Here is a 15,740-nt window from a genome sequence, read left to right on the forward strand (position 1 = left end):
CAGTGAAATACAGCTTTGTTTTTCAAACTGCAAGTCACAACCTGTTACTGTGACGGATATCAGTTTATTAGGTCGCGACCAGCATTTTAAAACAAGGCGATGGAAGGGTGGAGGCACGCACCCTATCCTCGCAAAGCTGCCCGGCTGCTCCTGGCTGCTGGTCACTGCCCAAGGCTCTCTGGGCAGGAGGGAACAGATGTTTGGGGGAGCGGAATGTCTGGGGGCGGCCCCTGAAGGGTTAAGCCTTCTTTCAGCTAGTCGTGGGAGAGAGTACAGTCTCTCCTGATTAAAACTGGTTTAGAAGTCCAAAAAGATTCTAGTAGGACGTGATGATAGTATAGTCACGGTGAATGCAAACCTCTGAAGTATCCACGTACTCTTACCCTATCTCCACCCCCACCCCAAGTTAGAGTTTCCCAGTATCTAGTTTATTAGGACCATCTTGAGTTCTATGATGATTTCAGGAAACTGTTAAACCGTATATCTGTTGTCCATACAACTGGATAAAGTTCATCTTTGAGGTCTTTCTGAGGAGGCTGTGTGGCCCAGAAATTTGCTGAATACACTCACGAGTCTCCCAGGGCCCATTCTCTGGTCCTCAGTCATCCCTTCAGTGACACCTCTGTCCATGGAAACTTCATCCAGCCCCAGTGGATCCCCTGCATGTCATGGGTTTAGTAAATTTGGGTCAAAGTGAGCAGGCTTCAAGACTTACCTTGAATTGTCAAAAGTCTTACATGGCGTCTCGTAAAAGTCAAGTTATCCCTGCAACCATTCTGGATCTATTTAACCACAGGGCATTTGCCTCTGAAGCTAAGGAAGAATGTACAAATTATATCCTCAGACCAGGAAGCTTGTCTTGAAACCGGAGGTAATTCCTATCACATTGACCTAAGTGCTGAGTGGACCCCAGTGTTCAGGCAAATTCCACAGAACTTGGTTCACAGAAATCGGGCCCTGTAATGGCTGGCATCCAGGTTCCTAAAGTGTAGAAAGGACTTAACGTCGGTCCCCAGTGCAATGGCTTTTAGCAGTGAAGTGAAGAGTGATCCACTGCCTCCCTGTGCAACTGATTGCCAGTTTTGGCCAGTCTTAGTTTTTACCCCTTTATTTTTGTTGGCAGAGTTTGTGGGTTTCTCTGGATTTTAAATATAGACTGATTATTATGTGATCTCTCCCTAACCAGGATAATCGGGCCATCTTTACTTTTAGCTTATATAAAGAAATATTCTTGAATACTCCTACTTTAAGAATGGTGAAATTTTGTCTAAAAAAATGCTTACAACTATATAGTTAAATGAATTTTAATTTGTGTGATTTGGGCTTATGTGGGTTATTTTTTTCCCTGCACATTAACTGTAAATATTCCACCTCTAAATTATTCTGAGAGCACACTGATCACTTTTATGCCTTTTATCTGTTGTCAGAATACTAAGGCTTTCTGCCTCTGTTTGCTTGCTTCCAAATCTGCTACTATTAATTTCCAATTGAAGCAAATTGTTCTGGGTATTAATTCAATTTTTGTCAGCCATTATAGTTGTTCTGAATGAAAATTCAATCATCTCTCAAAAGAGAAATATAATAGATTAAAAAAATAGAAGTTGTAAGAGTGTATCGTGCACTTAAAGATACGTCATATTTTATTAAAAAACTTGTTTCACATAGGCAGGTAATGGATCACAAAGGAAAATGTATTTCCTGCTGTGGGTTGTGACCAAGAAGTTTGAAAATCATTGCAGTAAAGACTTTCTAAAGACTTTCCAGCTCTATAGTTCTATAATTGTGATAGGAACTCCAAATCATTCATTCAAAAAGGATGTATTGTGCACCTGCTTTCACCTCTAAAGCACCCCTAGAGTGCCAGGCACATGAGGTCATTGGCCTTAGTATCAGGACTGTGAAGCAAGGATAACTGGCCTTTTTTGTGCCGTGAACATCTTTGGCATCGCATGAAGTCTCAGCATAATGTTTTTAAATGCATCAAAACAAAACACATAGGATTACAGAGGAAACCAATTATATCAAAATAGTTATCAAAATATTTGTGAAATAGTAGTATATGTGCTTCTTTATGAACGCAGCAGGTCTAATAACTTCTGTAATTTCAAAGTGGCAATATGCATAAACAATATTTCAAGTGATCTGCAACAGCTGTTATGTGATAGGAAAATATCTGTGATTTGTCTTGGCGACAAAGCCACTGCTACTGCTTATACTTTCAGGGTTTATTGCCTACATTCATTATTAAAGGAAATATTAAATTCTAGTTAGAGGTTAAAGAAAATAAAGATATAATTATTTTCTACCAAAAATCACAGATCCCTCAAAAGCCTGTTGCAAAGCAAATCTAGAGAGAATTGCCAATGCAACTGCATGGCATTTAAATATCTGTAAGTTGTGATCCTACAGATCAGGAGGGATGGAAAGAATTTTAGCATAAAATCAAGTGAAAAATCCAAGCTCACTGTGAAATAACTCAGGTGTATAGCCTGCCCTGAAAAGCTCTGCAGAGCACAAGGAGGCCCACCCTGCAGGGCAGCAGCCCTGCAGGGATAGAGCTGTTCCCAGAGAGTGGCTCACTGTTTTTCCAGCCAGTCAGACCCAGAGAGAGGCTGAGATAAGTAGAGTGATACAAGATCACAGTGTCCAAGGACTTACCCTTGACTCCTCTCCTCTCCACTCTATACCTCTTCCCTTCACTCAGAGTCACAGGTCTGAGCATTTCAGAAGGGAAGGAGCCTTTAGGGTCTACCCCACACCTATCTTCCTCTAGAAAACCCATCATGGAGTCATCCGGCCTCTGGTTGCACACTTCCAAAGACAGAGAGCTCACCATCTCCTTGAGAGGAAGGGCTACTTCTGCTCCAGTTCCAGGAAGCCTTCGTTGACTTCCTAGAAAACACGAGAGTCAGTGGGTGTGGAGTGGGGCGCAGGTGTAGGTCCTGCTTTCTCCTCAGCACAGGCAGAGGGGTAGGCGTCTGCGGGCTGTGTCTGCCCCGTGTGGGGATCTCAAGGAACTCCACATGGGCTCCCTGCGGTCCTCCTCTGAACCCCGTCTGGCAAAGCCTGATGTCAGGACCCCCACCCCACCTTTCTGCGGTTCATCCCAGGCTCCCCACTGGCTCCCACAGCTGACCCCAACTCTCCCCCTTGCTGTTCTCTCTTCTCCTGTGTGTTCTGCAGGCTGCAGCTCGTCACATGGTGCCCTCTTCGTCTATGGCCACTCCCCTCACTCCAACCCCAAAGACCCTGCCACTCTAGGATCAACTTGCACCTCCTTCTGTCTTCCTTGCTCCCACCAACAGTCTCCCTGGCCCTTCTTGTTTTCAGGTTGGGCACATAGGGGTTAAACAACTCGGGCTCTAGGGTCAGAATGCCTGAGTTCAATCTTGTCTGCTCCACTCTGCAGCTCTGGGTAAATTATGTAACCTCACTGGGCTTCATTCCTTTATCTCTAAATTGGGGATAATCATGGTACCTTCCTTTTAGGTTGATAATGATGATTAAAAGAGTTAACATATGTAAAGTGCTTAGAACAGTGCCTGGCACATAGTAAACACTCAATAAATGTCCGCTATTATTACTCTTACAGTTATTTTCTGCAAAGTCATAAACACACAGTTCACCTTTAGGAAGGCCCTGAAAGTCCCAAGGTCTCCTTCCTTCACTGGTTCCCTGGACAGCTAAGGGCATTTGCATCTCTGAAGCTAATAGCCAGGGCAACCCCTAGACATCACCCAGAAATGATCTACTCTGTGCATTTCCTCACAAGGAAACTTCTAGAAAGCTATGGGAACCTTTCCTCCTCTAAAGCAGTGTCCTCACATACCCACCATTTAAAAACTTTTACCATGCACCCCCCCATATGTGTATATTATTTATAAATGATGTGTATGTACTACTCTGCTAATACATTTGCATATCTTATGGACCAAATACAAAAATAGAATTTTAAAAAGATGAAAAAAAATATAGTCAGAAGGTCTAATATTTTCTTCCCATATCCCAGTGGATGGTCTTGCCCACTCTCTGGGGTGCACAAATCCCACTTTGGAGATCCTAACATCTCCAAATTTTTGTTTTGGTTTCAAACATTTGGAGAGCTGCACTGGTGAGCGTATGGATGGAGCCACGCACTGAGAAACACAACTGCACAGGACACTTGTGATCATGCTGCATAGGGATTATACAGAGAAGGAAACTGACCCTAAGAAAGGTAAAGTGACTTCTCCAGGGTCACTCAGCTGGCAAATTGCAGAGTAAGGTTGAAACCCAGGTCGAATTGGGAGATGGTTATTTCTTTTTTTATTCCCAATTCCACAGTTTTAGGAGAGGGAAAGGTGGGGCACAGGAGGTCACAAGAAGGACAGGGGTGGCTGAGAGGGTGGGGACAGAGTTCTTATCTGGCCAGAGGCAGGAGTCACGGTTCATATCCAAACCCATAGGGAACTCATTGCTCCTTCTCCAGGTGGTCTGGGGAGGCTGAACCAGGGAACCTTCTGGAACTGGCTTCCTACTCTGCAGCCAGGGTCCCTGGGTAGGCCCCACCCAGTCTGCTGAACACAGTCCAAAGCGGCAGGCCACCAGCTCGGGGCATTACCGACGTTGGCCACAGGGTGGCAGTCACTACCTGCCCATGGTAACGTGACCGGTTCTGCGGACACAGATGGAGCAGCTGATATCTGCTCTCTTGGGCTCCTCCAGACCCCAGAGGCAGAAACTGCCTACTGTTCGGTCACTATGGGACCCCAAGCAAAGGGGCCTCTTAGGCCTCAAATTCCTTACCTACATAATGGAAGTCATAATACCATGGCCTAAACTGCTAGTGGTTTTCAAAGTGTGGTTCCCAGACCAGTCGCATCAGCATCACCTGGAAACTTGTTCAAAATGCAAAATTCTCAGGCTCCAGAGTAGACCTGGAGCTGGGCCTCGCAATCTGTTTAAAGAAGCCCTCCAAGGTGACTATGATGCAGGCTAACATGTGAGAACCACCGATCTCAACCAAATGAGAAGATGGAAGAGGAAGCTGGGTACCAAGGATTATTGTTAAGCTCCTTGGAATGGCGCAGTGGTTCCCACAAAATCTGGGGTGAGGAGGATGGAAACGCCATATCCTTTGGAGGCCTGGAGACCGAGCTATGGGATTCCCCTTGGTAATCCCTGCAGGTGCTGGCTAGGGAGATCCCCCAAGCGAGTGAGAGCAGATGGTAGAAGCAGGGGAGAGAGAGCCTGGGGAGAGGCAGCTGAGGCCCTCTCACCCTCCACACACACCTGACCTAAGGGCTGCAGCCTGTGGGCACAGCCTGGGAACTGAATGACCTTGTGCCCAAGCACTGATCAGGGTGGTTCTGTTCTGTTTGATTCACCAGCTGCTGGCCAGGTGTTGACTCTCATTTCTGGCCCAGGGCTTCTATACCAGTGTCACCATCTTGGCTTGTGTGGGGTCAGGTTGGGAACATACAAAGGCATCAGATGGAGCTCCTGCCGCCAAGGAGCTCCCAGTGATTCTTGCCAGGCCTCTAAACCATCCTCAACAGGGATCAGCCTTCGAATCAGAAAAGCTGTAGCCCGTCGGCTTCTCCCTACGCCAGATGTCTAGGAATCACATATCCCCATTTTATAGAAGAGGAAAGTTGGCACAGAGAGCAAGGTTAATCTAGAGCACCTGAAAAGCCATGGCAAAGTGGGAACTAGAACCCAGGCTCCCTGAGGCCCTGTGCAGGCTGCCTCTCCGACCTTGAGGGCTGGAGCCCCACCTCTAACTGCCTGCAGTGCCCACACCCCTCAAGAAGGGGCAGAAGCCAGGAGTGGACTCACCCTAGACTGGGAGACTGGGTCACACACCCAGGGGAGTGCAGCTGTGCTGGGGGAGGGGCAGGGGCCGGGCAAGCCCAGCAGGACATAGAATTCTGCCCCCACACCGTGACCTTCCCGGCACTGTTGGCATCTACCGACTGACACAGAAAGCAGCAAAGTCAGGCTGTAAAGACAGGCTGCTGAAGAAATGGAGAGTGTTGGAAAGTGAGCCAGGGAGGCCAGAGTGGTGGGCCTGCCAGGAGGAGGCTGCGTGCCCCCAGAGGGTGGTGGGAGTTGGGTGGGGAAGCTGTGAGCCACAGCCTGCAGAGAATGAGACGGGACAGGTTGGTAGGTGAGGGTGAGGAGGAAGGTGGGTGATGAGAGCTTCAGAGCAGCAGAAGGAGGAGGACCCGTGGTGTGCTGGTCAACGTTTAACAACAGGGTCGGGCTTCCCTGGTGGCGCAGTGGTTGAGAGTCTGCCTGCTAATGCAGGGGACACGGGTTCGAGCCCTGGTCTGGGAAGATCCCACGTGCTGTGGAGCAACTAGGCCCGTGAGCCACAACTACTGAACCTGCGCGTCTGGAGCCTGTGCCCCACAACAATAGAGGCCGCAATAGTGAGAGGACCACGTACTGCGATGAAGAGTAGCCCCCGCTTGCCATAACTAGAGAAAGCCCTCGCACAGAAACAAAGACCCAACACAGCAAAATAAATTAATTAATTAATAAACTCCTACCCCCAACATCTTCTTTTAAAAAACAACAACAACAACAGGGTCTTCGGGGAAGGAATCTAACCCTGGTTCATAGCATAGGCCAATTGCTGTGGTGTAAATATAGCTCCTGCGGACGATTTCAGTTACAGACCTGATGTCACTGACCAATGCACAGAATCTGCTGCAGTAAGCTGGTATGCGTGGCTCCAGCACACCCCTAGCGATTTGTGACCCAGGGTGTGCAAGGGGTGCGAATACCTTACGGTGTCCGCTTCAGAGGCTGCTGGGAAGGAGTATCCTCTGGGAAAAGCAGGGTTGGAGTAAGGGACTGTGAAAGAGTTGAAAATATGGAGACTTGTATTTGCAAATTTAGGGGAAATAAGGATTGAGAGCAGGGTGGGAAAGGCAGGATTGCAAGGCAATGCTGAGCAGAGGGGCCTGGACTTGGGAGCCAAGGGGGCAAACCAAGCCCTGGGAAGAGAGCTCACTGCCAGTAGAACTTGAGAATCCCTTCCCCTCCACAGCTTAAGCCCAAAGTCTCTTGCCAGGACAGAAAGGTGCCAGCACTAAGGCGGAAAGCTTGGGAAAGCACCAGGTATCCTGTATTGAACGCACTTCTGAAGGACAAAGAGAATTGAAAAACAAAGGGAACTTTAGAACAGCCTCACCACAAAGCTCCTCCCTCCTAGAGCCCTAACTCGGAGAGGCAGCTAAGGTCCAAGCCGCACACCCGAGACGAGTTTCAAGAGCATTCCTGTGATGCTGCGTTTCCAGCTGAAAGCACCAACTTTTTTCCTTGTCTGCCACTGAACCAAAATTAAGAGCAGAAGCCTTAAAGCATGTGGAGAACTTGCTGTGCGGTTATGTCAAAAGTGCCCCAAGAGGCTGTGTGGCGTGGCAGCCAGAACACGGAACCTCACATTAGGAGCTGTTATTATTATTGCCCTGGTTAATGTTATAATTCCTATTTCTGAGCACTTACTGCGTGACAGGCAGGAAGCTGGCACTTCACCCAAATTGTCTCCTTAACCACTGGAGGTTCTGGAAGGGAAAGTTTCTGGCTGGCCTCTGCCAGCGCCCTCTCTGGGCCTTAGTTTCCTCATCTGTCTGTCCAGGGAGACCATAGGCTCTGGGGCACCTTCCAGTCTTAACGTTTGGTTCCACCTCAGCTGTCGTAATTGAGGTGTTCTGCCCATTGGTTTGCCACGCTAGCTGTGAGCTGCCTGCGTTGCACACAATTAAACTGTATTCTTTGCTGTGCTGGATGCTTTCTGCACAGCCCGCCCAGGTCCTATTAACCCCAGGTTTCAACCAGCTTGGCCTCTGTGTAAGCTGATGGCACCTCCCCTCCCCCCGACTCTCCACCTCTACCCTCCTGCCTGGGGGCGCTGCTCCACATTCACCAGGAAGGGTGGGGGAATTATGGTTGGTGGGGCAGCCCTGACCAATGGGGGGTGGAAGCTGAGGGGTAAATGTTCTCCCATTTTCCCCTGAGGGAAAGTTCTGAGGCACCTGTTACATGGTTCTTCAGAAGGCCCCGGGGTCAAACGCCAGCCGCACTGGGGGCCAACTCAATAATGCATCCTCGATTTGGCTTTTTCTTCTTCCCCATTTCACCTGTCTCTCCCTCCTGCTCCCGGAGATCACGTTCCTAAATCAGCTCCCCAGTTGGGAGTCTGCCTCAGGCTCTGCTCTGGGGGGAATCCAGGCTGAGTTTCCAAAGACCCATAGCTGAGAATAATCTACTGTTTTGATAAAGCGGAGTAACTCCTGTGTGAAGTTCTCACTCCCCTGCATTCAGAGATGCTTTCTGGAGGGGTAAGAAGGCCTGTGGAGGGACTTCCCTGGTGGCGCAGTGGATAAGACTCTGCGCTCCCAATGCAGGGGTCCAGGTTCGATCCCTGGTCAGGGAACTAGATCCCACATGCATGCCGCAACTAAGGAGCCCATGTGCTGCAACTAAGGAGCCGGCAAGCCGCAACTAAGGAGCCCACCTGCCGCAACTAAGACCTGACACAACAAAATAAATCAAAATAAATATTTTTTTGAAAAGAAGAAGAAGGCCTGTGGAATGGGGGAAGCTCTGAGGAGCCTTGCTCGGCCCCAGGGAGCGGGTGTTAGAAGAAGGTCTAGCTGGGGGAGATAAGTGAGAAGCCTGTGCTGGTAGGTGGGGGTGTCGACCAAAACCCATCACACTGGTGCGGGGGTGTGGGTAGTTGCTCCTGGGGGTGTCCTGTGCCTGCAGAGCTGAGTTCTTCTCTGCACAAAGGCCTAGATGGAGAGGAATTGACCCAGGTCCTCCATGGACCTCAATTCCAGAATCAGGGAGACCAAGGCTGGGGAAGGGGCTCAGGTAAACGAGGCCCCCAGCCAGTAGATATCAGCTGTGAGCCCTCAGTCACGAGAGCACAGGTCCTGCCCAGCTGAGGTCTCCAGGGGAGAGGCAGTGTTCAGGTGGGGTGAGGAGGCTGTACTACCCGGAATAGCTAAAAGATAATAGCATCTTTGACCTGCGGAGAGCCGGGATGGGGGTGGCAGGGGTGGGTGCCCGAGCCTCCTCCGCAGACTTCTGCAGGGCAGTGCTGGTCAGAGGAGTGAATGCGGGCTCTGACCTCGAGGTGGGGCCCCGAAGACGTGTCTGGACCCACAGCCAGAAGGCTCTTTGTCACAAGCACAACGATTCCGCAGGACAGGTACTGCCTAGGAGGGGTGAGCCTCCTGTTCCGGGGGATGTATAAGCCGTCGTAGCGAACTGCCAGATGCAGGGCTGGCAGAGCAGACCCCAGGATCACAGTGTAGCCTCCAGGCTCTCCCTGCTCTCTATGTACTGCCCCCTCCTCCGCAGTCACTCTGGAATTGCTCCCGTTTCTGAGCTGCTGACAGCAGCGCCGCAGAAGGCTGAAAGAATGTTAGAACCAGGACAGGCTCTAAGCCTGGCACTCCTCCATCCCCCGTAGATCATCACATCCACACCAGGATCTCCCCGGGCACCCCAGCCAAGTCTGCACCCAGATCTTGGGGCCTTTTGCTGTGCAGACCTGTAAGGTCCAGGCAAAGTCCCCACCCACTGCGTTTGGGGCCCTCAATCTGTGCCGTGGCCTACCTCTCTGGCCTCAGTGCTGGCTCCCCTTACAATCAGACCCCTCTCTCTTCGCTCACTGGCTCCTCCTGTCCCACTCTCCAAATCCAGCTGGCCACTCAATGCCCTGCCCGGCCCATGCAGGAATCCTTCTCTGAGGCCCCCGCAGGGGCTCTTCTTGTGTCTTTTCCTGCAGGCCAAGGAGTGAAGAGAGACAAAGCCATTCTGAGGGGAAGGTGGAGGGAGGGCAGTAATAGGATTAGATGTGCTCAGGTGATGGACCAGTGGGGTTTCTGGGTGCTGGGGGAGCTCTGCCCCACGAGGTGACCTCGCTGCATGACCTAGCCTCAGGACAGGGAACAGAAAGGTAGAGTGGGGAGCAGGGCTCAGGCCTGGGGCTGTTGAAGTCTCCGTGACAACCAGGCTGAGATTACCAGGGTGTGGCTAACCCTGTGGAGGGGGACGGGTAAGGGATCCCTGCGGTGGGAAAGGGGGCTGGAGGCAGAGGCTCAGCAGGGGAATGGAAGGGCTTCAGCAAGTCCTGCTGGGAGGTGGGCCGGGCAGCTCAGAATGGTGAAGCCACACTGTTCCCCTCTGCACTGTGCCTCTCTCCGGGGCCCAGGGCCTCCCCACTCTGGAACCCACGCTGACCTGCCCTGCTGGCTGGAGCTAGGCCTCTAGAAATCCATCCCTCCCTGTTTCCTGGCCCCTCTCTGTCCCTAAGCCAGAGGAGCGTCCCCAGGCAGCCCGATGTCATGACACGCAATTTGGTGTCAGGCTGGGTTCTAACCTGGGCTTGGCCACTACTGGGAGAATTGCCTTCAGCTATTTACGTCTCAGTTTTCTCATCTGTAAAAGAGATGAGAACTTCTTGGGGTTGTTACGAAGATTCAGTTAATGAGATAACCATGCCACACTTAGCACAGTGCTTGGTTCCCAGAAAGTGCTCCATACATAGGAGCTATTAGTGGTTGAGTCATTAGTTTTTGTTATAATCTTTCATTTTGCTGAAAGGCAAACTGAAGTCTAAAGAGAGGGCAGGACTGACTGAGATGAGCGGGATGAGAGCTGAGCCCCTGATGCCTACTCCGTTTGCAGACCTCTGTCCCTCTAGGGCAAGTCCTTTGGCTTTCAGTGAGGGGCCAGCTATGGCTTCAAGGTTGCTGGCACTCCCTCCACCCTGTTTCCCATCCTCCCCACCTGCTCTGTATCTGCTTTTAAGAAGGACCTGGCCTTCGGGGGCTTCACCAGGGAGGGAGGCCAGGCCCTGGGCTTTAGGGAAGGTCCAGGTCCTTTGCTGGCTCTGTGGGAGGGTGATGCTGGCCCTGCCCTTCAGAGGATGGGGAAGCCCAACTGTGCCCCAGAACCCTACACAGCCTCCTCTGGGACTTGTCCAAGGAGTGAGGGGAAGGGTTTGGGAGGGTGGTCAGGAGATCTGGGTTCTGACCTCAGCTCCACCACCAACCTGCTGTGTGCTTGGAGCACATCACAGCTCTCCCTGAGATCCAGTTTTCTTAGTCACACAAACATGGGCCCTCTGCAGTGGCCAAGGTCTTAGTCAGCCCAGAAGGGTACTGAGCTCTGGACTGGCAGGGGATAATTCTGTCCTCACAGAAAGTGATGGCTCCTTGGGCGCCAGGCCTTTGGGGGTGGGGTTCCTGCTCTGTAGTGGCTGCCTCCGCAGACCCCTTGTCAATTAATCTGGCAGCTCACTGTCCAGGAGCAAGTGGTCTTTGAGAGGCATAATGTACCCGTGTCAGAATGAGCTATGGGATTTACCATGGGGCCACGATGACTCCTCCCCGCTCCATTCCCTCCCCCGACAGGCTTGCTTTGTCATCCAGTCCCTGGATTTGCACGCATCATTGCCCAGCCACACTTCGGTCAGCTGGTGGCCACAGGGGCCTCGTTGGAGGCCCATTATCGGCAGTTGGTTGTGAGGGATGATGGAGGGCAGGCCCATCTGCACACACATTCGGCCCTTTGTCTCTGGATGTGGTGGGGAAGATGAATGAGGCCTGTCGCCAAGCCTCTGCTGCCTGGGGGACGTCAGGGACCTGGGACAGACCTTGGGCTGGGTACTAAGGGGAAAGTGGCCTGTGCTCACCTCCGCGGACAGAACCAGATCGATCAGGCTTGAACAGAGACAGCTGGAAGGAGGCAATAGTGAAGAGGGGCCCCAGAAAAGCCATCCGAGTCAGGTGGGGTTTCTGCTTGACCTATGTCAGTGCTTCCTCCATTACAGCTGATGCTCGATCTGATGGAGCTGGGGTTCCATTTGCATCATGTTAATTAAGTCCAGGCTGACAAAGTTCTCAGACCAGTTGATTCAAACTCCCCACTCTATGGTGGAGGAACTGAGGCCTGAGAAAGCCAGGGACTTGCCCAGGGTCACTTCAGGAATCAGCAGCAGGACCAAGACAAGAACTACTGTGATGAACTTCCATAGATACCCCCACCCCATTCGGCACCAATCCAGCTCAACACACCCTTGATGACCCTGAGACAAGTTCACGTTCCCAAGGGCAACAGAGGGCAGAACGGAGCTTTTGTGCATTTGGGGGCTTTTAGGGGTTGAGCCTGAGGCTGGGCTGGCCTCTGGCTGTAGGAGGCTGTCTTGTTTCAGAGGTTTAGGCAGGGCCAGCAGACCAGCAGAGATGGGAATGGAGGACCTGAAGCCGGGGGAGCTGCTTCTAGGCTGCCTCCGTCAGCATGCTCCAACTTATCCATCTCCCATGGCTCCCGATGGACCCAGGGCACAGTCCTAACTCCTCGGCCTGGCACTGAAGGCCCTCTGTGATCTACCTCTGCCCACCTCCTGTGCCCATCTCAGGAAGGCATCCAGTCTCAATGCCACTGGCCCTGAAGAACCTTCCTCTAGACTCACAGTGCTCTGCTCCAAGCGCTGACATACTGCCTGGTTTGGAAGATCGTTTCCATGCCTCTCCTTCAGCTGAATTATATATATTCTGTGCCTGGCCTGGGTCCCCAGTTCCCAAAATCAGCATAGGAGCTCAATGAATGAGGAAGGAATGAAGCGACAAAAGGCCCAACCCTTCGGGAAAGCATTTCAGGGATACTTGCCAAGAGCCTTCGCATGGCCCTACCTCTGCCTCAGCAATCCCACTCCTGGAACAGTTTCTTAAGGAAAGAATCCGAAAACAGAAGGGAAAAAAACCTTCAGGGACACAGATGTTCATTGCAGTGCTCCTCATGGTGTTAAAAAATGGGCAAGTCCTAATTGTCCAATAGAAGGGGATTTGATTGTTAAGTAAATTAATGTAAGTCCATATGATGGAATTATCCACACTGGAGATTCTGAAACTGGGAGGAAAAGGGAGGAGGAGACAGGTATTGCATTCTGGACCATTTGAATATTGTATAAGTGCGTTATGTTTGAAGTGCCACCTTTTAATCTATGGCTTTTCTACACATGCACGGATGATACTTTCCTGGATTGTCAATTCTGTTCTACTGATCTGTTTGTTTACTCCCATGCCAATTCCTAGGGTTTTAAAATACTAAAGCTTTAAGATAATATTTTATGTCTGGTGAGATAAGTTCCTCCTCTTTGCTCTTCCTTTTCAAAGCTATTTTGGTGATCCTCATATATTTATTCTTTCACAGAAATTTTAGAGCCAGCCTGCCCAATATAAAAAACCCTATTAGGGCTTCCCTTGTGGCGCAGTGGTTGAGAGTCCGCCTGCCGATGCAGGGGACACGGGTTCGTGCCCTGGTCCAGGAAGATCCCACATGCCACAGAGCGGCTGGGCCCGTGAGCCATGGCCGCTGAGCCTGCGCGTCTGGAGCCTGTGGTCTGCAACGGGAGAGGCCACAACAGTGAGAGGCCCGCGTACCGCAAAAAAAAAAAAAAAAAAAAGATCCTATTAGTATTTTGTTTAGATTTGAATTTATAGAATATCTTGGGATAGAAAGCTTTATAATATTGAGTCATCCCATTGTATTATTTTTGAAAATTAAAAAAAAAAGTAAAGCGAACACCATACTGCAACATGGAAACTGTTTATGCTATACAAGTAAGAAAACAAATATGGTTCATAATTGTATGTACTATGTGATCACACCGAAACAGATGTGAGGGGGAAACTGGAAGGAAATACAAAAATGCAAACAGCAGGTTATTTTTTTCTTTTCTCCATTTTCTAATTTTTCTATAAAATATTTTAATTTTTAAATATGTGCACATATTTTTTAAAAAAAGGACGTTGACAAAGTAGAACATATCCCCAAAAGGAAGACCAGGGTGAGGAAGAAACTCAAATGCATACCATCAGAAGATGTTGCAGGTGCTGGGGACAGAAATCTTGGGGAGGAGATGGCATGGTCCAGTCACAGCCTCTGGCTGAAATTTCTGCATTGCTGCCATGGGCTGAGGCCCAAGGCCACCAAAGGCAGAGCCAGCTGAACAGGGAAAGGTGGATGAGCAGGGGCATCTCACAGGCTGTGCCATTGACCCTCAGTGGCTTGGGCTGCCTTGCGGGGACATCCCTAGATGCAGGCAAAATGCACATCTAATGGGGAGGATCTGCCTTAGGTGCCTGAGGCCTAGTCCAGCCTGGGGATCTGTGAGGCTCCAGACATGGAGCTGAGAAGCCCCTCTGTGCCCACGCCACTTAATACCTGGGAGTGGACTTGCCCGTTGGAGGGTCTCTTTGAGCAGTGCTAAGGGCTGCTGTGGGTTGGGGAGAAGAGGTCCAGGGCAAGTAAACTCAGAAAACAGCTCGACAAACCAAAGCCACATCTACACACATTCTGGGCCAGCAGAATCCCATCCCAGTGACTGAACCACAATACAACTGGGCAACATGAAACAGCCCATCAATTACTGATTGCATCTGTCGCCCTCCAAAAAGTTGGCAATGCCTAGACGCGGTTTCCAAAGGCTCTTCATAAGTTATGCACAAGGACTTGCTGCCCAGGATGTGAACCTATCAGGGCAGGCTAGCCTGACCTGCTTTTCAAAGTGAGCCCAGCATGGGAACAGCAGGACGGTGTTGTCATTTTCAGGTTAACAATCCAGTCTAAAAAGTGGGCAGTGCCCGTGTTCCCATTCATTGTCTTACCTAACTTTACAAACAACCCATCGAGGGACGGGTTGGTCGCCAAATTTTATAGAGGAGGATGCTAAGGTTCCTTGAGAGGGGAAGTGACTTGCCCCAAGCCCCACGGCAAGAGAGGGGTACAGCCTACATCAAACCCAAGTCTGCCGCACAAGTCCACCCACAGGCTTCCCACTGACCCCACAGAATTCTAAGGTTTTGAAGTGGTTGAAACAATAAACTTCCCAAGCAGACTTTTTATTCTCCCACTCAACAACCCCGTCCCCCATCCCCACACAGAGGGTGATGCCTCCAGGGCAGTCGTGTCAGCTGTCAGGGGCAATGGATGTGTCAGGGCAGAGAAAGAAGATGTATGGGCCATTGTTAATGAGTTAGTGAGTCTGATACTCCCTTCATGGGCTGGGCGGATGGCTCTAATGAGTGCTGGCCCTGGCCTCTCTGAAGACCAGTAGCCCAATCACTGCTATCCTTCATCTGTGCCCCCCAAAATGCCTGTGGCAGGGAGCCCCCACCTCTTGTAAGATCCACTCTCCCCATCTCTGAGGCATCCATGCCAAATAGGAACAGAGGCATCTGGAGGGGGAAGGGCAGGAGGCAGGTACCAGCCTAGGTACCAGGTCACCTGGGCCCAGAAGAACCTCCAGTTTGGGTGAAAGCAGGAGCTCCGTCCCAAGGGTCTCACTCACCTCGTAAAGCCAGGTACTGCCCTGCTTCCTGGGATCATATCAATATTTTTGCTTCTCTCTGCCATGGGGAAAGTAGGACACAGAGACTGATCAAAGGGCTCAGACAAAAGCCCCTGACCACCACTACCACCTGCCCCACCTCCCAGGGGACGGACATAGATTAGGAGCCTGATAAGCTCTTCAGATCCCAGGGCCTCCCACCGGATGCCCAAGAAGTGGCATTGATTGGAACCGGGCCCCAGATGCATGGGGCTCCAGCCTCCCCCTCTCTCTTCTCCTCCTCTGTCCTATCCAATCCCTTCTCCAGGGCCTCTTGGCTCCTGGCCCTGAGGAGCAGGGCAGACAAAGGCCTGGGAAGGGAGGGAAGTATGCAGCACCCCCC

Source organism: Stenella coeruleoalba, assembly GCF_951394435.1.
Source record: "Stenella coeruleoalba genome assembly, chromosome: 2".
NCBI lineage: Eukaryota > Metazoa > Chordata > Mammalia > Artiodactyla > Delphinidae > Stenella > Stenella coeruleoalba.